At 44.5% G+C, this 24605-nt stretch overlaps 1 long non-coding RNA gene across 1 annotated transcript; it reads left to right on the forward strand.

Annotated features, from left to right (window-relative positions):
* Positions 1 to 21712: 21712 nt before the first annotated feature.
* Positions 21713 to 24250, forward strand: LOC123112188 (uncharacterized). The gene is made up of 3 exons (XR_006455265.1): positions 21713 to 22807; positions 23002 to 23110; positions 23756 to 24250. It is a non-coding gene; the product is annotated as an uncharacterized lncRNA (long non-coding RNA).
* Positions 24251 to 24605: the final 355 nt, after the last annotated feature.

A 24605-nucleotide genomic window follows, 5' to 3' on the forward strand; every position in this document is an offset into this window, starting at 1 on the left:
ATGTAACTCTTTTCGTGGTGTGTTTGTCGAGATCCGATGAATTGTGGGTTTATGATCAAGTTTATCTATGAGAAATATTTGAATCTCCTCTAAATTCTTTTATGTATGATTGAGTTATATTTGCAAGTCTCTTCGAATTATCAGTTTGGTTTTGGCCTACTAGATTGATCTTTCTTGCCATGGGAGAAGTGCTTAGCTTTGGGTTCAATCTTGCGGTGTCCTTACCCAGTGACAGCAGGGGTTGCAAGGCACGTATTGTATTGTTGCCATCAAGGATAAAAAGGTGGGGTTTATATCATATTGCATGAGTTTATCCCTCTACATCATGTCATCTTTCTTAATGCATTACTCTGTTCTTATGAACTTAATACTCTAGATGCATGCTGGATAGCGGTTGATGTGTGGAGTAATAGTAGTAGATGCAGGCAGGAGTTGGTCTACTTGTCACGGACATGATGCCTATATACATGATCATGCCTAGATAATCTCATAATTATTCGCTTTTCTATCAATTGCTCGACAGTAATTTGTTCACCCACCATAATACTTATGCTATCTTGAGAGAAGCCACTAGTGAAACCTATGGCCCCTCGGTCTATCTTTTATCATATAAGCTTTCAATCTACTTTTATTTGCATCTTTACTTTTCTTATCGATATTATAAAATACCATAAATATATGTATCTTATCATACTATCTCTATCAGATCTCACTTTCGCAAGTGGCCGTGAAGGGATTGACAACCCCTTTATTGCGTTGGTTGCGAGTTCTTTGTTTCTTTGTGTAGGTGCATGGGACTTTTGAGGAGCCTCCTACTGGATTGATACCTTGGTTCTCAAAAACTTAGGGAAATACTTACGCTACTATTGCTGCATCACCCTTTCCTCTTCAAGGAAAACCAACGCAAGCTCAAGACGTAGCATTGGGTTACCCACGCCCGTGTTGATGGAAATCCCGCAGTAAAGGGACACGATCTCTGCTTTGACAAGACGTGCCAATAAAAACTGCCTCCCGAAATGTGGAGTGGCAGGCTAGAAAATGATTCAAAATAATGGCCGGGTGATGACGTAATGTCATGCTACCAAAATTGTCAGCGGATTGGACTCGTGAAATATTATACTCTCTATGGTTGTGTGTGGAACTTGTTTTGCAGAGCCGGACACGATTCTTGTGTTCGAAATCTACTTTGAAGTATTCGGAGGAGGAACCCGCCTTGCAATGCCGAAGACAATCTGCGCGTCGGACTCATCGTCATTGAAGCCTGGTTCAGGGGCTACTGAGGGAGTCCCGGATTAAGGGGTCCTCGGACAGCCAAACTATATGCATAGGCCAGACTATTGGGCTATGAAGATACAAGATAGAAGACTTCTTCCCATGTCCGGATGGGACTCTCCTTTGCGTGGAAGGCAATCTTGGCAACTCGGATATGTAGATTCCTTTCTCTGTAACCAACCTTGTGTAACCCTAGCCCCCTCCGGTGTCTATATAAACCAGAGGGTTTAGTCCGTAGGGACAACAACAATCATAATCATAGGCTAGACTTCTAGGGTTTAGACATTACGATCTCGTGGTAGATCAACTCTTGTAATACTCATATTCATCAAGATCAATCAAGCAAGAAGTAGGGTATTACCTACATATAGAGGGCCCAAACCTGGGTAAACATTGTGTCCCCTGCCTCCTGTTACCATTAGCCTTAGACGCACAGTTCGGGACCCCCTACCCGAGATCCGCCGGTTTTGACACCAACACTCTCCCTTGAGGATCGCCTCGCGCTCTGACATCATGTCCTCTGCACCATGCCCATCCACATCCTCGTTGCCATTGTCGTCAACAAGTCCGTCCTTGCTCGGGTCAACATGATCATTCGAGGTTTTCTTTGGGGTGGCCGCAAGGACGCGCGTGGAGGGCAATGCCGAGTGAATTGGGATCAGGTGTGTCGCCCCACCTTCCTCGGCGGCATGGGGATCCGCGACCTGCAGCGCGCTGGCGTCGCCCTGCGACCCGATGGCTCTGGCTCCAGCGTACCGATGCTTCGCGCCCCTGGAGTCAGCTGCACCTTCCCCATGATCCTGCTGCCTCACAGATTTTCAGGGCCTCTACCGCATGGGAAGTGCGTGACGGCCGCACCTGCAAGTTCTGGACTGAACCCTGGATTGAAGGCAAGGCCATCCCCGAGCTTGCTCCTCTTGTGTTCTCCTTGGTCTCCTGACGACACCGCCGCGATAGAACGGTGGCCGAGGGCCTGCTTGGGCGTGCCTGGGTGCGCGATATTGCCGGCGTGCTTGGCCCAGCCGCCCTGCTTCAGTACGTCGACCTTTGGCGTATGCTACAAAATGCAACCCTCATGGCTGGGCCTGATGTGCTGCGCTAGAAGTGGACGGAGTCCGGCGTCTACTCTGCCAAGTCCTGCTACCTAGCGCTCTTTCATGGGTCTACGACCGATGTTTCATGGAAGCTCACCTGGAAGACTTAGGCCCCCCTACCGTCAAGGTTTTCATCTGGCTTGCCTTACAGGACCGGTACTGGACGGCCGACCGCCTCGCCCGGCGAGGGCTTCCCCACAACGACAGCTGTGTGCTGTGCGACCAGACCACCGAGGACATGCACCACTTGTTCACTGCCTGCCCCTTCTCCCGCAAAATCTGGCACGAGGTCCTCTCCTGGTGCCGATCGACTGCCACGATCCCGACTCCAGACACACTATTCGCGGAATGGTGGATTGACACCTGCACTTCATCGTCCATGGCTCTACGGAAGGGACTCAACTCCATCATCGCTCTCACCGCATGGGCCATCTGGAAGCACCAGAATGGATGTGTGTTTGACCAGCGACAACCCTCGATCACAAGTCTATTTCAATCCATTCAAGAAGACGCTCGCCTGTGGGCTAGCGCCGGCGCCAACGGCTTGGCAACCCTCATACCTGAGATATAGGCTTTAGCGCTATGTAATGAGGGACGAGCAGCCCCTCTCCTAACTGCTCCAGCCACTTGTGCCTGCGCCGGCTTGTGTATGCGTGGCCAATGTAGGCACACCTCTCTGTACTTTTACCCCTCCCCTTCTATCAATGCAATGATACGCAATCTTTGCGTATTCAAGAAAAAAGGTGTTATTTTACTACGAACTCTAGATCTGTTTGTGACACTTACAGGAATAGCCCAATGGATTGATTGGAAAGAATAACTTTGAGGAGGTTTCATACCCTACAATAATCTCTTTGTTTGTTCTCTGCTATTAGTGACTTTGGAGTGACTCTTTGTTGCACATTGAGGGATTGTTATATGATCTAGTTATGTTATCCTTGTTGAGAGAACTTTCACTAGTGAAAGTATGAACCCTAGGCCTTGTTTCCTACCATTGCAATACCATTTACGCTCACTTTTATCGCTTGCTACCTTGCTGTTTTTATATTTTCATATTACAAAAACCTACATCTACTATCCATATTGCACTTGTATCACCATCTCTTTACCGAACTAGTGCACCTATACAATTTACCATTGTATTGGGTGTGTTGGGGACACAAGAGACTCTTTGTTATTTGGTTGCAGGGTTGTTTGAGAGAGACCATCTTAATCCTACGCCTCCCGCAGATTGATAAACCTTAGGTCATCCACTTGAGGGAAATTTGCTACTTTCCTACAAACCTCTGCACTTGGAGGCCAAACAACGTCTACAAGAAGAAGGTTGCATAGTAGGCATCAAGCTCTTTTCTGACGCCGTTGCCGAGGAGGTTAGTGCTTGAAGGTATATCTTTAGATCTTACAATTGAATCTTTTAGTTTCTTGTTTTATCGCTAGTTTAGTCTATAAAAGAAAACTACAAATAAATGGAATTTAGGGTGTCTCATATGCTTCATCTTTTTAATGTCTTCCGTGAAAATAAGGATTCCGATAATTGTGCTCAATTGCTAGAGGAAGAATGCATTAAAGTGTTTGGCACTAAATCTTTGAATGATGAGCATGATTGCAATGTTGTTAGTATGAATTCCTTGAATATCCATGATGCTAATGATATGCAAAGCCACAAGCTTGGGGAAGCTATGTTTGATGAAGATGATATTTTTTGTCCCCCAAGTTTTGATGAGAAAATATATTATGATGAAAGCATGCCTCCTATTTATGATGATTATATTGATGAAAGTGGGTTTGGAAGAGTGTCAACTTTAGGAAGTAATGATCCCACTATTTTGGAGGATGTTGAATCTTATTGTGATAATTATGAAAGTGGGTTTGGAGAGGTCATGACTTTATTTAGTGATGAATCCACTATTTCGGAAGAGGTTCCAATTGATTATGAGAACAAAGTTGCTATCTATGATGATTATTGTGATGACTTGTATGCTATAAAGAATAATAATAACCATGAAACTTGTCATCATGATTTTAATTTTCAATTGGATTATGCCTCACATGATAGCTATTTTGTTGAGTTTGCTCCCACTACTATTCATGAGAATAAGTTTTCTTATGTGGAGAGTAATAAAATTTATATGCTTGGGGATCAAGAAAAGAATGCTTTATGTGATGGTTATATTGTTGAATTCATTCATGATGCTACTGAAAATTATTATGAGGGAGGAGTATATGCTTGTAGGAATTGCAATAATATCAAGTTTCCTCTCTATGTGTTGAAAATCTTGAAGTTATGCTTGTTTTGCTTTCCTATGCTAGTTGATTCTTGTTCCCATAAGTTGTTTGCTTACAAAATCCATATGCATAGGAAGTGGGTTAGACTTAAATGTGTTAGTCATATGCTTCATGATGCTCCCATTATGTTTCAATTCTTATCTTTTATGTGAGCATCATTGAAATCATCATGCCTAGCTAGAAAGGCATTAAACAAAAGCGCCTAAACATAATTTGGGCCCTCAGTAACAACAGGCCGTTAACATGTGTAAACATCTCGATCCCATAAATTACGTGGGCCTTTAATAGTCCAAAAATGAGATTGGCCCTGACTATGCCAAATAACACACTGGTCATTAGCAGGCCGAAATGTATCTCAGCTCGTGGTGGCCCATTTACAATGCGGATCATTCACAGGCCGAAATTCAGATAGGCCGTAAATGCACTGACCTACTACACGGGCCTTTACCAAGCTGAAATTGCGGTCGGGCTTGATTAGTATCAGTTTTATATGGGCCATTAATAGGCCCGATGTGACGTTGGGCCACATATGGCCCATGATTTTGTCCGACGTTAACAGGCCAAAAAGCATAACAGGATGGACGTGGCCCAAATCTACAGTAGGCCTCTAACAAGCTGAATGTCAAACACGCCCGAATATGACCTAATTCCTTCACGGTCGTTTATGGGACAAAAGTTTCAATGGGCAATAAATGGGCCCAAATGAAGCAGGACCTTTAACACGCCGGAAACACAATGGGCCGTAATTTGGCCCAAATACTTAGTGGACTGCTAAAGGGCCAGAAGTGACCATGGGCTACAATGATGACAAGTCTAGAACGGGCCATTGTCGGGCCGATTTGACACTAGTCGTACGGGCCTTAATTGTGAATGGGCCGTTTGCAAGCATGCTATTAATGGGCCAGCCCGCTAATTTTGACTAGGCCAACCTTTTTAACCTAAATGGGCCGTTGTTGGGCCTTGCCATGTGTCAACGTACCATAGGCGCCTCCTGTCCATTGGCTGGATGACATCTGTCCCAACGCGGAGCTGACACGTGGTTCCTTTGGCCAATGAGAATTTTACACGTGGAAAATCGTCATTGGTCGTTGCTGTTAACGGGTTATCAGATCCAAAACCAAAGCCGATATCTTAACGGTGACCCGTTATGGTGGAAGCCACGTGTCCGTTACCCTTGACAAAAGCACTTCCATGACGCGCCATTTATCGTCATGGAAGTGGACACTTTCATGATGATAATTTTGGTATTGTCATGGAACACTTCTATGACAACACGGGTATGACTATCTTGATATTGTCATAAAATCGTCACGGGTGTACATGTATGCCAGAAAACGTGACCCACTATGACAAACACGTATCATCACGGAAGTGGTTTTTTCGTAGTGAAACTATGTTCTTGTTTGGAACAATGACTACCAAGATCCGGTGAATGCTACATATTAAGAAAACCATGAACTTATGAACTATGTCGAAATTTGAAAGACAATCAATGTATGTGTGGTTGTTTATTTGATTTACCCTTCATGATATGGCCAGAGAAATAATTCTGCATGGGACGTGTTTTCGGAGATTCTGGAGACCTTGTTAATGGCCCACTCCCGTTCATCCTTATCATGTAATAATGTGCCATTTTCTAATGTAGGATCTATGAAATATACATTGTACATTTTTCTTCTCTCCGTGATCAATCCCCTAAGAGGAATATAATACAGTTAGATATTTATTGTTTACAACCTTATATGGAGAAGTTGATCAGAGTTTGTGAAGTACTTACAAAATCAGGCATTTAACAAGAGTGACATCGAGCACGTTGAAGTTGAAGAAGAGATGTAAGTCCTTGAAACCCACACTGATGGAACCCGTATCGTGACGAAAATGATCTCTATTGTAGTGGACTAGCAGAACCCCATGACCTTGTGACATTTGATCCATGCAATATTTATGTAACGTGCGGTAACTAGAACTGCACTCCTTAAAGTATTCGCCAACAAGAAATGGCTGGCCATGGACGTAAACGTGTGCTTGAAGTATGCATGCTTTATTTTTTGCAAGCATCCTATCAAATTCTTCATCGTCCATGATGTCAGAAACAATATTACTCTCCGATTCCAACAACTTGCTAGTAATTTAGTTTTGAGCGATGAGTGCTTTAAGTAAGAAGCTATCATTCTCATTCCTCCTCAGTCTCGGGGCCCGCTTCCTCGGGGGTGCAGCTTTTTGCCCACTTCCTTTTTGGTGCTTGAAGCACTTCTGGTGGAAGGTCTGGATGGCTGAAAGGCAAACTGTCGAGCATATGGTGAAGCTACGACGGATGATACGTCTCCAATGAATCTATATTTTATTATTGTTCCATGCTATTATAGTATGAATCTTGGATGTTTTATATAAACTTACAAGCAATTATATATCACTTTTTTGGGACTAACCTATTAACTTAGTGCCCAGTGCCAGTTGATGTTTTTCGCTTTTGTTTTTGTTTTTTCAGGATGTCAGTACCTAACGAAGTCCAAATGCCACGAAACCTTTTGGAGATTTTTTTCTGGCAATAAGAGATCCTGGAAGCTTCGGGAGGGGACGAGAAGATGGAGCAGTAGCCAACAAGGCACCAGGGCATGCCCAGGGGGTAGGGCACGCCCTAGTGGCTTGGGGGCCCACGTAGCTCCATTTGACCTAACTTTACCTCTATAAATTCTCTAAAATCAGGAAACCAATAGAGGATTCCATGAAATATTTTTTCTGCCGCCATAAGCCTCTGTTCTCAAGATATTCCATCTGGGGACCTTTTCTGGTACTCCGCTGGGGGAATCAATCACGGAGGGGCTCTACATCAACCTTGTTGCCCTTCCGATGACGCGTGAGTAGTTTACCACAGACCTACATGTCCATAATCAGTAGCTAGATGGATTCTTCTCTTTTTTCGATCTTCAATACAATGTTCTCCTTGATGTTCTTGGAGTTCTATCCGATGCAATCACTTTTTGTGGTGTGTTTGTTGGGATTCGATGAAGTGTGAGTTTATGATCAGATCTATCCATGAATATTATTTGAGTTTTCTCTAAACTCTTTTATGCATGATTACAATAGCTTCGTATTTCTTCTCTGATCTATTGATTTGGTTTAGCCGACTAGATTGATTTATCTTGCAATGGGAAGAGGTGCTTTATAATGGGTTCGATCTTACGATGCTCAATCCTAGTGACAGAAGGGGACATGACACACATGTATTGTTGCTATTAAGGGTAAAAAGATGGGGTTTATTCATACATGAGTTTATCTTGTCTACATCATGTCATCTTGCTTAAGGCGTTACTCTGTTCTTTATGAGCTTAGTACTCTAGACGCATGATGGATAGCAGTCGTTGTGTGGAGTAATAGTAGTAAATGCAGAATCGTTTCGGTCTACTTGTCTCAGACGTGATGCCTATATATGATCATTGCCTTGGATATCGTCATAATTATTTGCTTGTCTATCAATTGACCAGCAGTAATTTGTCTACCCACAGTATGCTATTTTCAAGAGAGAAGCCTCTAATGAAAACTATGGCCCCAGGGTCTATATTTTACCATATATAAAAATGCTAAAAAATACCTTGCTGCGTTTTTACTTTATTTATTTTATTTCGTATTTTTGCCGATCTAGCTATCAAATAGCATACAATTTAATCTTGCTCGTAACCGTCAAGGGATTGATAGCCCCTTGTTCGCGTTGGGTTGCAAGGATTTGTTGTTTGTGTGCAGGTGTTGCGAGGTGTTGCTTGGTTCTCCTACTGATTGATAACCTTGGTTCTTAACTGAGAGAAATACTTATCTCTACTATACTGCATCATCCTCTCCTCTTTAGGAAAATCCCAACGCATTTCACAAGTAGCAACGGATTGCTGAGTGGATGTTTTAGCTATGCTGAACTGTTGAGCTGGCGGTGCTGCTGAGACAGACTTATGGGTTGTAGGAGCACAGGCATCGGACCGCTGACCAGGCGTTGAAGCTATGTTGGGTTTCTGCGCAAGTGGTTCCAACTTGTCGGTGTGCTGAGGAGGTTGTGCCAATGCGTTGGTTTGCTAAGCAGACAATGCCGACGCATCGGTATGCTGATCATGTGGCTGCGAACCGACGGATTGATGAGAAGTCGGTGCCAGACCTCTGTACTGCTTAGCAGGTGGTTCTGAAGCATCGAACTGCTTAGTAGTTCATTCCACCAGGTTGCTCTGTTGAGCATGCGGTGCCGCTGAGTCTCCCCCTACTGCTTTAGTGGCCGGTGATGTCTACTATGCAACCTTCTTCTTGTAGACTTTGTTGGACCTCCAAGTGCAGAGGTTTGTAGGGCAGTAGCAAATTTCCCTCAAGTGGATGGCCTAAGGTTTATCAATCCATGGGAGGCGTAGGATGAAGATGGTCTCTCTCAAACAACCCTGCAACCAAATAACAAAGAGTCTCTTGTGTCCCCAACACACCCAATACAATGGTAGATTGTATAGGTGCACTAGTTCGGCAAAGAGATGGTGATACAAGTGCAATATGGATGGTAGATATAGGTTTTTATAATCTGAAAATATAAAAACAGCAAGGTAGCAAGTGGTAAAAGTGAGCGAAAGCGGTATAATAAGGTCTGGGGTTCATACTTTCACTAGTGCAAGTTCTCTCAACAATGATAACATAAATAGATCATATAACAATCCCTCAACGTGCAACAAAGAGTCACTCCAAAGTCACTAATAGCGGAGAACAAATGAAGAGATTATTGTAGGGTACGAAACCACCTCAAAGTTATTCTTTCCAATCAATCCATTGGGCTATTCCTATAAGTGTCAGAAACATCCCTAGAGTTCGTAGTAAAATAACACCTTAAGACACACATCAACCAAAACCCTAATGTCACCTAGATACTCCAATGTCACCTCAAGTATCCGTGGGTATGATTATACGATATGCATCACACAATCTCAGATTCATCTATTCAAACCAACACAAAGAACTTCAAAGAGTGCCCCAAAGTTTCTACCGGAGAGTCAAGACGAAAATGTGTGCCAATCCCTATGCATAGATTCCCAAGGTCACGAAACCTGCAAGTTGATCACCAAAACATACATCAAGTGAATCAATAGAATACCTCATTGTCACCACAGGTATCCCACGCAAGACATACATCAAGTGTTCTCAAATCCTTAAAGACTCAATCCGATAAGATAACTTCAAAGGGAAAACTCAATCCATTACAAGAGGTAAAGGGGGAGAAACATCATATGATCCAACTATAATAGCAAAGCTCGCGATACATCAAGATCGTGCCAAATCAAGAACACAAGAGAGAGAGAGAGAGAGAGAGAGAGAGATCAAACACATAGCTACTGGTACATACCCTCAGCCCCGAGGGTGAACTACTCCCTCCTCGTCATGGAGAGCGACGAGATGATGAAGATGGCCACCGGTGATGGATCCCCCCTCCGGCAGGGTGCCGGAACAGGGCCCCGATTGGTTTTTGGTGGCTACAGAGGCTTGCGGTGGCGGAACTCCCGATCTAGGTTATTTTCTGGAGGTTTGGGGGTTTATAGAAGAGGTTGGCGTCGAGAACAAGTCAGGGGGGGCCATGGAGAGTCCACGAGGCATAGGGGCGCGCCCCAGGGGGTGGGGGTGCCCTCCACCCTCGTGGACCCCACGGGACTCCCCTCCGATAACTTTTTTCCAGTATTTTTTATATTTTCCAAAAAAATCTCCGATGATTTTCAGCGCATTCCGAGAACTTTTATTTCTGTGCAAAAAACAACACCACGGTAGTTCTACTAAAAACAACGTCAGTCCGGGTTAGTTCTAACCAAATCATACCAAAATCATGTAGAAATATTATAAACATGGCATGAATACATCAAAAATTATAGATACATTGGAGACATACCAGCCGGCATCTGGACCGGTGGTGCATCTTCAATAGTTGTAGGCCTTGCCACTGGCTACTCAGGGGCGGACGATGACATGTCCCGTACGGCACAAAGTCAGGATGGCTGATCATAGGTTGATGCGTCAGCTGTCGGATTATGAGTATTAGGTTCCTTGGGGAAAGCACACGAGAGCTGTTGTGGCAACGAGAGAGTCACAGGTTGAAGAGCGGCATTGGTTGCTCTTGGTGGGGCTTGAGGGATCTCATCCATGAAGTCTATTTCCTTTCGTGGCTACTGTATATGATGTAATAGTGTTTCTCCCAAGGTCCTATGCTCACTAAAGTCCCCTAGGACATTCTTCAAGGCAAATCCATTGAATCCAGGCTTTACTTCAGTCACGTAGCACTTCACGTAGCCCGGCGTCAATGGCACATTATCCACAAGAGGACCCCTTCCAAGAAAGGGGGGGCAAACTCAGGCTGTTGCACATTTTAATGTACCTTCACAATGTGTAAGCATGCCCTTAGTCTTTCTTTCATTCTAGATAGATCAAATATAGCATCATCATGCGCATCTGCAGTATCAGTGTCGCTGGGGTCAGCTGATGCACAACTACTCTTGTGTGGTGTTGTCGTGCAATAAGCAGCATCTTCCATGCCTACCACCCCTCCCATCTGCTGGCTATCTGTCAGTGTTAGAGTCTTCTGCATCATCATTGACTCCTCAATTTCCCTTCGATGCCCCAGATACATGTCCCTCCTCAACCTTTAATACAATTGATTCTTCTTCTATTCACTCCTTGCTTTTTTCATATTGAGCCTCTCTTCTTTGCTGAGTGTGAAAGCCCTCTTGTGTGGGACATTGACACCTATACCCCTTGCACGGCCAGGGGGCTCTTTTGTTTCTAGAACAACAGACAGAATGTCACATGGCCCTGAGTTCCTCTAGAACTTTCCAGGGATCTCAGAAGTCTTTAACATCACGCAATACAGTTCTTCATCGTGTGAGTTTTCAAAGTAATAAGTTCCGTCATCATGCCTCCTTGCACGTGCCCGCAAGTAGTCTCTAGCACGTTCACCCCGGACTCCTCGTTATAGGTTTTATCCTTCTTTCTCGTTTTCATGTTCCAGCATCCCTAGGGCATAGTCACCTTTGTCTGGCTAGACGATGATGGATGTTGTCACACCGGGAGGGCCCTAAGAATATCTGTTCATCGTCGGAGGAGCAAAATCCCACTCTTGAGCTATCTAGCCGCTTGTCATACTTTTCAATAAACCTGTAAGATATCGTTATGATCACCATGTTACAGATGACGTTGGAGCAACACCAAAGTGTATATTCTTGTATGAAGTGACTCGATACTCTCACGGTCTAGGTAACTAAAACATGCATTAACTCTCCATTTTATAACTATAGACTTGCGATGGTAACATCTCAAAGTATAACAAACAAGGTGGGTCAATTCAATATGACCGTTCTTCTAACATCTCTCAAGGTTGTCGGCATCCTTGCTACACTTAACCTGTGCCCATGATCAGGAAAACATAACCATCATCCAACACTTGAGCTAGTCCTACAGGCGTGACTAGGAATCAGGTTTACTGTTTATAACTCTACACATGCTTATGAGTCTTCCTCTAAATCACATATCAATAATACCTAAATAGTTCATCCCCACTAACCTATTTCTCTTGACATGCAGCCTATCCGCATCAGCATGTCGGCCACATCATCTTTTTCCTAGCGGCTTACATGTGGGACCCACCGCTGTCCAGACCAGCCATGTTTGCTTGGCCAAAATCACTATTTTGACCTTGTCAGAGTTTTTAGTCGCAAACTGAACCCGACCTGAAAGTATTTCACGATTTGACCCTTTTAGAAACGCCAGGGCCCGCGGCGTTTCGGATGAACATGGAAACGCCGACCAAGCTAGCGTTTCTTCCCTGGCCCACTGCCAGGCCGAGTTGGCGTTGCTTGATGACATGGCGGGATTGAAACGCCGAGCCAGCTAGCGTTTCTAAAAATGCCAGCACCAATGGCGTTTCTGGTGCAGATATTTTAGGTGGCCGTGGGGCTTGCACCCACCACTCACTCCTCAATCTCTTCTTCCCCATTGGCCTATCCCGAGCTCTTGCCCTTTTCCCCCTTTGTGTCCCTCACTTATCCCCTCTCAAATCCTTGCAAATCGATTGGATTGGTCCGTGGATCCGGTGTCATTTTCGTTCGTTGAGGTAACCTCCTTCATCTCACAAATTTTTATTGGTTGGATTTGCCCATTTGGATTGATTTGTTCTTGTTGTTCCTAACCCTAGTTTTGAACATGGATATCTAATGTGATGTTTTTAGTATTGTTGTTCCAATGGTGTTGCATTGTGATGTTGTTGAGCATACCTTTTTGTTTGGTTTATGACTACTGATAAGATTTAGGGTTAGGGTTATGCCTAATATTAAGATTTATGGTTAGGGTTAGTGGTTTTGTTAGCAATGTGGTATATTTAGCATTGTACATTTTTAATCTTATGTTCCCCTTTTTTAGATGGACAAGATTGTCAATATTCATTATGTTGACAAAGAGGCATTCATGAATGTGGATATTGTTGACAAGTATGAGTAAGTATTGATATTTCTTGAGACTCCTAGTTATGAAGAGGTTGTGGAAGAAACACGGATAAGATTAAAGTGGGTGGATGCAAGTGACCAAGTTGAATTAGTAGGAAGATATGATGTTGGGTCAGCACACAAGTGTCGAATGAAGACAAGGCCTATCAAGTCCAATTTGCATTGGGTTGCATATAAGGAGGTTGTTGCATCCTCGGCAGTCAAGTCACTCGAAGTATTTGCAAGTAAGGTGGTGAAGGCTCCTCTCTTTCGTCTTGAGTTGAACCAAACCTTAGTAGATGATGTGAGCCCGGTTAGTAGTGTGCCGCCTATTGTTGAGCATAAAGTTGAAGCTGAAGCCAATGAGTATCCCCAATATGAGTTCGGAGGTAGTGCACCGATGAAAGATGATGGTGATGACTCCGACGAAGAGTATGAGAGGCATCACAACATTGTTGGTGACGTAGAGGCCGAAGTAAGGCATCAGGACATGGATCCTGACATTATCTATCAGCGTGCTTCTGTGGATGACTCGGATGATGAAGGCCCGGTGAATGAGTTGGACGAGGATGGCTTGACTGAGAAAGAAGCAGAGTGGTACACAAAATTCACTGGTAGGGATCACAAAGTTCCCTTGTTTTGTGATGTTAGCCTTGCAGATAAGGCTATAGTTGATGGTGGCATGAGCAAGACAATTGAGGCTAGACAGTTCCCAAGTAGTACACCCGACGCGATTTCGATGTCGTACGTGAGGAAAGGTTTGATGTTCGAGCACATGCTAGAATTCAGGATGTGGTTGTGTGAGTATGCTGTCAAACACCACAGGCCTTTCATAGTTGTTCACTCGGACTGCAACAAGCGATACACCGTGAAATGTGAGGTAGAAAGATGCAAATGGAAAGTGAATGGAAGACTCACGAAAGATGGTTGGTGGAAGATAACTAGTTGCAAAGCCACTCACCAATGCACACCACCGGTCGTAGAAGCACGGAAGACACACCGTCAACTAACCTCGGAATTCATTGGTTATAAATACCAGAAACATATAGCCGAGGATCCAACCATTAAAGTGAAGTTGTTGATGAGTTGGATTGAAGATAAGTTCGGATATAAGGTCAAGTATGGGAAAACATGGAAGGCCAAGCAAGTCGCTCTCAGAATGTTGTACGGTGGATGGGAAGAGGCTTACAACATGCTACCCAGGTTGCTGGGAGCGATGTCTTATAGAAACCCAGGAATGTACCAGTATGTCCAAGATATTGAAGGAGTGTTCCGTCGTGCCTTTTGGATGTTTTGCCCATGCATTGCAGCTTTTGAGCATTGTCGACCGGTTCTGTCTATAGATGGGACATTCTTGACAGGGAAATACAAGGGCACACTCATGATAGCAATGGCACATGACGCTAACGATCAGGTGTTGCTTGTGGCATTTGCTTTGGTCTCCGTGGAGAACCAAGACAACTGGGAATGGTTCATGAGACTTGTTAGGAGCACGGTCATTCCTCCGAACCGGGAGGTATGCATCATATCCGATCGACACCAAGGCATATTGAAGGCCGTGGATATTCATATTCCAGGGCATGCGAGGCTTCACCACCGATGGTGTATGAGGCACTTTGTTGCAAACTTTTACAGAGCTTGCAAAAACAAGGATCTTTGCAAGGATCTTAACTCCGCATGTGTAGCCTTCTCCGTTAAGTCATTCACGACACGCTTGAACAAAATCTATGAGAAGGCAAACAAAGGTGGGAAAGAATTATTAGAAAGGAATATTGATGAGAGACACAAGTGGTCACGGGCATGTGACGAAGGAGGCATGAGATATGGTGACATGACAAGCAATCTTGTTGAGTGCTTCAACTTTGTCTTGAAGGGTGCCCGTCAGTTGCCGGTGACGGCAATAGCGGAATATACCTTTTACAAGCTAAATGAGTATTTTTTGAAGCACTCCGATGAAATCGACAAGTTGATTGCTGATAGTGAGAAGCCTCCCAATGAAATATATCCGAAGAAGGTTGCCGAGTGGCTGGAGTTTCAGAGAGACAAGTCAGCCATCCAGCGAGTCACTTGTTTCGATAATGTAGAAATGAAATACCAAGTGGATGAGCCATGTGGGACAACTAGAGATGGACAATCATATGGTGCTCGCTCATTTAAGGTGGCTCTTAGGACAAGACATTGCAGTTGTGAGCGGCCTAGTAAGTACCACTGGCCATGCTCACACATGATGTCGGCGGCCCGCATCAGGAACGTGGATATCTCCGATGGAGTAGTTGTAAGGTTGCATGAATTCAACCTGCAAACTCATAAGTTAACATGGGCATCTAGATTTCACCCTTTTCTGGACGCATCGCAGTGGCCAGAGTATCACGGTCCTAACATTAGGCCCGATCCGGAGATGATGGTACACCCCAAGGGTAGAAGGAGAACAAAGCAATACAGGAATGATATGGATGACCTCATGAGCACTAGAGAGTTTGGTAGTGGACATTTCATGGAGCCACGTGATAGGAACCAATGCGGTGGTTGCAATGAAACGACACACAACAAAAGGACTTGCAAAACAAACAAAACTTCAAAAGGGCACAATGCTTCTTCAAGTGGTGGCCTTGGTGGTGGCCAAGGTTCCGGTGGTGGTCTTGGTGGTGGCCGAGGTTCCGGTGATGGCCTTGGTGGTGGCCGAGGTTCCAGTGGTGGCCTTGGTGGTGGCCGCGGTTCCGGTGGTGGCTGAGGTTCCGTTAGTGGCCTTGGTGGTGGCCAAGGTTCCGGTGGTGGTCGTGGTCAAGGACGAGTTACCGGTGATGGTGCTTGTGGTAGGGGTAGAAGTTCTGGTGGTGGCCGAGGATCCAGGGGTGGTCGTGGTCGAGGACGAGTTACCGGTGATGGTGCTCGTGGTAGGGGTAGAGGTTCTGGTGGTGGTAGAGGAGGTTTCATGGGTAGAGGCCGTGGTAATGCTAGAGGAATGTTTGGATACCTAGATGGACCATTTCCGTACGTGGCTACACTTCATAATTATTTTCATGTTTCCCAATATTATTTTCATGTTGTTTTTGTCCTTACTAACTAATGTCTTGCAATTTTTCATAGATATGGCGGCTTCTCAACCCAACAAGGCAACAATGAAGGGGCTTGAGGATGGCGAAGGTGGCTCATCTCATAAGGAAAAGGGAGGAGGAGGAAGAAGAAGGGAAAGGGGCCTTGCTCTACACAATAGAGCTATGATGTGAACTGTGCCATGCTTTGGACCTTCGTGAGCTGTGTGTACTCTAAATTGCTTTGGCCTCCTCTATGTGTACTCCTTTATGTGATGAACAATGTGATGTCACAATTGCTTTGGACTCCTCTATGTGTACTCCTTTATGTGGTGAACTATGTGATGTCACAATTGCTCTGGACTCTGTGTATTACTTTATGTGGTGAACTATGTGTACCACCAAATTGCTTTGAAGTTTCCCGCCAACTCTTTCCCGCTACCCATTTCCCCGGCAGCCTCTCCCTGCCATATGTTCCCGCCAACTCTTTCCCGCTACCGGTTTCCCGCCATATGTTCCCGCCCACTCTTTCCCGCCATATGTTCCCGCCACCCGTTTCCCGCCATATGTTCCCGCCAACTCTTTCCCGCCACCTATAAAACCCCCTTTAGACGGAGTTGGCTAAGCATTCCAGTGTAGTGTAGTTGAGATGTCCCATTATCCTTTCGATCGTAGTTTTCACCCTGGGATGAGCAGGACTCTTTTGAGCCTAGCTACCGATTTCAGGATGGACAATAGGATAGTTTCATGGGACGAACTCACCGGTAGTGACACCATAATGAATGAGTTGGCTCACCAATTACGTAGGTCTGGGTGGCCTGAAAGGACCTATGAGGAGGTACGTAAAGAACTTCTTAGGTTGCATGAAAGGTGGAAGAAGGTGGTGGTGCCGAAGAGTGAAACTTTCAGAAGGATTTCAGCAAATAATCCATCTTTATGGATTGAGGAGAGCAAGGACGAAGATGATATCTTCATGCCACCGCTTCCGGGTTCTGCATCTTCGAAGGGCAAGAGTTCTTCATCGTCGAAGGGCAAGGTTTCTTCATCGTCGAAGGGTAAGAGTTCTTCATCGTCGAAGGGCAAGAGTTCTTCATCGATGAAGGATGACGATGATGACTTCATGTAGTTTTATGTTGTATGTTGTATGTTGTAAGTTCACTCGTACGTACCATTTAATTTAGATGTAGTTCTATATAGTTGTTTGTACTGTCTTGTTGTACGAGCATTCTGTTCTATCTAAATATGATGTTATTAGTTAATGATCCAACAGTTTTTGGTGACATAGAAAGAATTAACAAGTCTTGGTGACATAGAAAAAACAAGTCTTGGTGACATAGAAATAACAAGTCTTGGTGAACTAGGGGGTGCTCTAGACTCCTCTATGAGTTTGTTCTTGACTTGCTGTTCTGATGGAAACGCCAAACCAGGGGGCGTTGTAATGCACTTTGGCAACGCCAATGGCCCCGGTGTTCCAGACCTACATAAAAACACTGTATTTGGCTTGGCGTTTCCTTAAGACAGAGCCTGCCTGGGCTTTCTCCACGAAACGTTGTGGTGAACGCCTACAACGCCAAGGATCATGGCGTTTCTGCTCTACATAGAAACGTTGAATCTGGCTTGGCGTTCCTTTAAGACAGAGGCTGCCTGGGACACGTACATGAAACGTAGCCGTTCACACAAGAAACGCCAAACCTTGTGGCATTTCCAGGCCACATACAAACGCCAATATCTTTGGCGTTTCTGACCTTTTATGCAGATGACAGCAAACCATTCCAAGTATAGCAACAGATTATTGATCCAACAGTTTTCACAATATAAATGCCAAGTACAGCAACAGATTTTTTGGCAACGAACTTAACATGATCCAGCCTACATAATAATTCACAAGTCTTGGTGACATACAAATAACAAGTCCATCAGATATAGAACTAACAAGTTCGCTCCATCTGAAAAGCTAACTACATTTCTAGTTCACCAGATATAGAACTAACAAGCTCGCATCAGTCATCACTTCACTTCTTGCCTCTTTTCGCAACCATCTTCCCCCTGTTGACGTAGCCCTCTGGAGTGCTCTGCCATCCAGGACGTCGGATGTTCCTTGAGCTAACTCGGCGTGCTTCTTCAGAAGGCTGAGAAGGTTGAGTTGGCTGTGGAGCATCTTCCATCTGTGAAGCCCCAAGCTCCACATAGTCTGGATCCGCATCGTAGTCTATCTCCTCCTCTTCATCTTCCTGTTCATCAATCCGTGCTCGGCTAGAAGAAGCACCTCCTCGGCTGGAAGAAGGACGAGCGGAAGAACCACGTGCTTGGCTCGAAGATGGACGAGCGGAAGAAAGAACATCCATTCTATACTGAGCACGTGCACGCACATCCGTTGATGAACCGCCATGGCAAGAGAGTAAAGCCGCTAGTGTTCAGCAACAATTCACAACCTTCTGCAGAGGCAAAGGCATTGACATGTAAATATGCAAAAATGGTTCACATGATATAAAATAAATGTTCATATTAAAAAGGACTGTAACCTGTAAAGTACTCCTAACGAGACCGTCCGTTTCTCTACCAGGTGCGCGGCCAAGCACCACATTACTATCATTGATACATCTCCATAGCTCCGTGCCCTGAATAAAACTTAAGTGACACACCACTCATGAAGAAATGACACATGTTCAAAAAAGAGACAAAAATGCATACCACTCGGTCATGTAGAGGGCCATAATCTAGGTGCGCTCCAATGGTCTCCCTAATAGAGTTGTTGAATGCACCATCAGCAGCCTCACTTGGCATTAGTTCCAAGCAATCGGCACGAGTCCAAGCACCCTTAAGGATAACTCTGTACTCTTTGCGAAGCCACTCCAAATGCCTTAAATATGCCCCCTCGTCGTTGTCAGGTGTGTGATCATCTTCAACTCGGGCATTCCTCTGAGCATTCCACATGTCCACCCACATAAGATGGTGATCCTCCCAATTAATGACATTCTTGTTGTGTTGCCGGCTCGTCCTACAAAGCATGAGAAGTATCGGTATCAATTTCATTTTTCAGTGGTTACACATTGATCAACATATGGTACAAAAACTCTCACCTATGTAGCACCACACTTGTCTCAACATACTCCGGCGGGGTGCGTTGTTGTACTCCAAATTGCTTCGAAACACGATGTGGAAGATGCCACTCCACCGCAAAAAAGCATATCATGGGGCAACGCACACGCCAAAGATGTTGGTCACGAAAGCACATATTGCTCAAAGGGAACTGCCTAAGTACCATGTACGGCCTCCAATTAACCTACATCACAACATGTCACTAGCTCATGCACAACAACAAAAAATCTGAATTGATAGCAAGGCATTTGATAATTACCTGGTTGTAAGTAAGCATGTCAAGCTCGCTTATGTATGCCTTGTACCGCCCCATGGCTGCAATACTAGACACTTGGACATTAGCCCACGTGTATGCGATAGTGGGATACCGCTCCTCATCCCCGTCAAAAGGCCACTCCCAAGGTTCTTCCGGGGCAATGGTCAAGTTACGGCCCACAGGGATACGCTCCCACATCCAAATCTGTAGGGCCCAAACAAAACCACCAAGACAAGATTTCGGCTTACTCCTCATACATGCTCCGTCCAACTGCACATTTGTATACACATTAAACAATCACATGCAAAAAACTCTTTCATATAATGAAAATTCATCAAATTAGCATTACCTGACGGTACAAGAAGGCTAGTGCCGCCGACCCCCAACTCCACTTAACATCCCAGTTACGAAGAGGGTCCAAGAACATCCACGAGGCTGTGTCTCCCGTGCCGTCAGGAAACACCACTTGGGTCAAAAGATTCCATAAGTAAGCCCTGGCGTACCTCTCCACAACAGCCGGACTGGCATTCTCTGGGCACTCGTAAAAATGTTCTTGTAGCCACGAGAACAAAACACCAGATGGCCTAGGATCCTTCTTTGTTTCATGAATCCACGGGGGAGGTTCAACACCAACCAAACCTGCAACCCTTTGTCGCCACCCCTCGGACTTCACCTTCCCGGTAAGAGCCCTGCCCTCGATCGGAAGACCGGAGATCATCGCAATATCCTCCAAAGTGACGGTCATCTCACCAAGAGCAAGGTGAAAAGAGTGCGTCTCCGGCCTCCAACGGTCCGTAAGGGCGGTAATGGCCGTCGAGTTCAGCCATGGTGGTGTGCCTTTAAAGTTGAGCACAAACTGGAGAAGATCCATTCTTCTAAAATAAGGCTCGTAGCGACGGTCATACCTCAGTGACTCACGTGGGTTGTGGCCTCTCAACCGAAGTACTGGAGGAACCTACAAAAATCACACGCACAATTTATATACTTCTCTAAACTACTCACAATATACTCACAATATGAGAATCGACAATGTAGATACATAATTACCTCCCCTCTTTCCACAAGCACAGCACGATGCTTCTCCTCGTAATAATCATCAAGGCCGGGATATTTATCCGGCTCAAACATCCTACAAAATAAGGTACATGGATTTGTTATGATATATGCTTAAAATTATGACCACATCATATACAAAATTGTGTGAGAACTATTACAAATTATCCCAAAGATATAAATCACGAACCACATTACCAACACCAATTCTTTTCAACCTATTTTATCCTAAAGAATCTATCACAACTAATTATTAACAAATAATAGGTTCAACCTAATCCTAAAAAATGGGCTCTCTCTAAATCCAATACTATACAAGTTAACTAAGAATACTTCAACAGTATATCCCCAAAATATTCATCAAACAAATCACTAATAACTCATCTTAGGGTTCCACCATGTTTGAAAAAAATGCATCTACAATAGCCAATCTTGACTGAAAATAAATGGAGGATTGGGAAGAGAATACCTCAAGCAACTTGGGGGTGCTTCGATCTACTCATTTTGATGATCAATATAGCAGATCTGGCGGAGATTTGGGGAAGAAGAGGGAAGGGGCGGCCGCCAGTTCGTCAAGAGGGAAGAGGGAAGGGGACTGCGAGTGGACTGGGTTAGCCCCCGCGGCCCGCCGCGCATTACTTCATCTAAACCAGAAACGCCAAGCACATTGGCGTTTCACATGTGCCACGTCAGCGAAAACAACGGGTTCGGACTGATTGTGGGCCAGGGCCGAAACGCAAGCTACCACAGCGTTTCTGTGTTGACCAGGAACGCTAGCTGGCTCGGCGTTTCAATGTGGCTGAAAACGCCGCGGACCCTGGCGTTTCTAAAAGGGTCAAATCGTGAAATACTTCCACGTCGGGCTCAGTTTGCGACTAAAAAGTCTGACAAGGTCAAAACAGTGATTTCGTCCCGTTTGCTTTCAGTTACCAGTAGATGGACCCACGCGACTGGCTGACCACATATCTCTCTGCCCCTGAATCAGACGAACCCATCGCCCCTTTTTTTCCCTGCACCGCGTCCAGCGCAACGGAGCGCAGCAGCCAGACTTCCCATCTGAACAGTCGGGCGCGCCCTCCTATTGACTTTTCCTTCCCCAAGCAACGGAATCAGAAGCGAACCGTCGTTGCAATCAAACCATCCTTCTTTGCGTCTGAAGTCTGAAACTCCTCATAAGCTAGCCTCATCGTCTCCCATTCCCCATCTTTATCTCACCCCAAACGACACAAACCCCACGAGGCCACGCTCTAGGGTTGCGGCCACCATCGGGGGTAGAACCAGCGGCGAGCGAGCGGCGTCGGGCTCCCATTACTCTCCATGTCGAACCTCTTCGCGTCATTCGGTACCTATTCCCTCTATGGCCCGGGCGGTGCCGAAGCTGGAGCGCACGCTATGCCCGCACGCGGCCAACATGGCTTGACGCGATGGTGGCAGGGTGGTGTCCAGTGATGTGGTTCTCTCGATCCCCTCCGCGTTGGCGTGCTGCGGTGGGCTCGCCTCAGCGCCGAGGACCTCTGTTGCATCAACCGGCTGACGGTCGGCTACAACCACGGCCTGCTCGGCGACTGTGCCAACGTGCTGCCCCGACAGTTCCTCTTCGTCGATCTTAACTTATTTTTCTTAGAATTAGGCCCTCTAGGTTTTTTATGCTCCGTTTGATCTTGCTTGCTCTTTCCATGGCACCATTCCAATGTTCCTTCCTGAACCTTCTGAGTTCCAAGGATGTGGTAGATTAGATTTCACATTTGGGCATACGCACGTATTCTCAGTTCTTCTTTACGTTTAGAGATGTGGTTACAACTCCCGCTTCCACTCTCTGGTCAAGACAACATTAGCTGGTTAACTTCAACTTATATTCCTTTAGCGTATCCTGGCCTGCAACTTCGTAAACAGAGTAGATCAGAGTGGAAACCTGGTCATCTTTTTTATGCCTTTGGGCCGCTTTTGCTCAATGGCGTTACTACTAGAAACGTAGTTTATCTTACTAGATTTGCTTTTTTTTATGTGATGGGAGGATCTATGCACTCTGCAATCTGCATCGGCTCATCTCCTTCCCCATCCATGCCAGATCCTGCTTTTGTTTGTTTGATCGTGCATGCTTGATTTCTGGATTTCTTCAGGATGCCGATGCGTGTAAACCGTTGGGCGTTCGTTACTTGGTTTCATCGGCCCCATCTGAGGCCGACTATTAGATTCACAGATCAGCCGACAACATACTGAGAAGAAGAGCCTGGGACATTTGTAAGTGAGTTGAAATTCAATAATGATTCTCTTTGTTTTTACCACGAAATAGGACTGAAAATGCACAGTATGATTTCTTACTGAACACAGATTAATCCTTCCAGAAGCATGTCTAATGCGAGCTGTATCGAAATGTATGGATAGCATATATACTGACTTTTCTTCTAATGCTTGTACTCTTTCTCTCCATGAAGTATTTATTTCAGGTCATGCTCCCTTCAACACTACTTGGTTATGGAGCTGGTGAAAACTGGACAATGATGAAGACCACAAGTGTTACCCAATATGCAAATTATGAAGCAGGTATACTTACACATTTTTTGTTTGAATCTAACATTTGATTGTAACGAGTCATCTTCTTTGTTTGCTTTGCCGAAATTTGGTTGTATGTAGCTAAGTAGTTCAGTATACTGTAAAAATATGCCTTTGAATGCCCCCGGATGAATTACTTATAGTCGTTCGTTAACATTCGAAGTAGGAACTTCACTTCCTTTCAGAAAGATTACTCATTATATGATACAGAGACTACATGCAAATTTTCCTGCGTGTGTGTTTGTATCTCAGATTATTTTCATATATTTTTATTCAGGTTGTGCATTGCTACAGTACTACTCTCTTACCTTTTTAAAGGAAAATGAAAATTCATGTGCATAATGCAATTGGGTAGTTTTTGCACGTTTTTTTTCAATGATTGGTGCAGCCATAAGGTTCATACAAATGCACATATGACAATCATAGAGTACTAGCTGAATTTATCGTACTATAATATCCAACAAAAAAATTTGTGCCCTTCACCTGTAGCCTTGCAGCTATGTCATAGTATCCCTTTGGAACATACATGCTATTTGCTTAACTGGAAAACACGAGATTTTAGGTACATTTCAAAATAATCCATCAGATTTTGTTGATATATTCCAAATAATATTTATCTCACATTCTATTTTTCAGTATTTTTAAGGAAGGGCTTCTAGCATGGTCGTAAGTCTTGCAGGTGTAAGGCTACAACCTTGGTTCTAACAAGAAGGGTATGTCACTGAGTTTGCAATTGACCCTCCGCCGACAGTGGAGCAATTGAGTTTTTTAAAATATTTTCCAGTAAAGAAAATATATTGTGATTTCACACTTCTTTTATGTCTGTGCATATGAGAGTTAATTTTAAGCTTATGTTCTATTATGTTTTTCCATCCAGTGCTGCCATTGCTGTCAAAGCAGAATCATCTTATTTGCAAACCTTGAAGGCGTGTACTATTGACTGAAATGTTATTTATATTGCTTCCACCTTCCTTTGTTACAACCCAATACACTAAATTTATTGGGGACATTTTGATTTTTCTTCCTTTTGGTTCCATTTATAGTTATATTTCCTTATTGTTCCCATTGCAATGCACTGATGATGGAGGAATGGCCGACTGAAATTTGTTACTTTTGTTTGATGATGTTCCATTGAAGCAAACAATATGTTACTTGGGGCTCTTTTTCTATGTAGTCATGTACAAATGTGAATCAACACTCCTGGCCAAAATTGACATGTCAAATGAACTACAATATCGGGCAACAACGGGCGGGGAACCATCAGCCCTTCACATCACCAATTGTGTCACATCATCATCTACTAAAACTATTTTGTAGCACATGCACACCTCAAGTTAATTGTTCCATCTCCAATGATCCAACGTACACACATGCTCTTTGTTCACTACATACTGCCAAAAAATAATAGCTTTTGATTCAGGCCATTTCATTCATAGAAAAATTTATCCAAAATTTATCTTTAAAATCCCGCAGCAACGCGCGGGGA

The sequence above is a fragment of the Triticum aestivum genome, chromosome 5B, assembly GCF_018294505.1.
Source record: "Triticum aestivum cultivar Chinese Spring chromosome 5B, IWGSC CS RefSeq v2.1, whole genome shotgun sequence".
NCBI lineage: Eukaryota > Viridiplantae > Streptophyta > Magnoliopsida > Poales > Poaceae > Triticum > Triticum aestivum.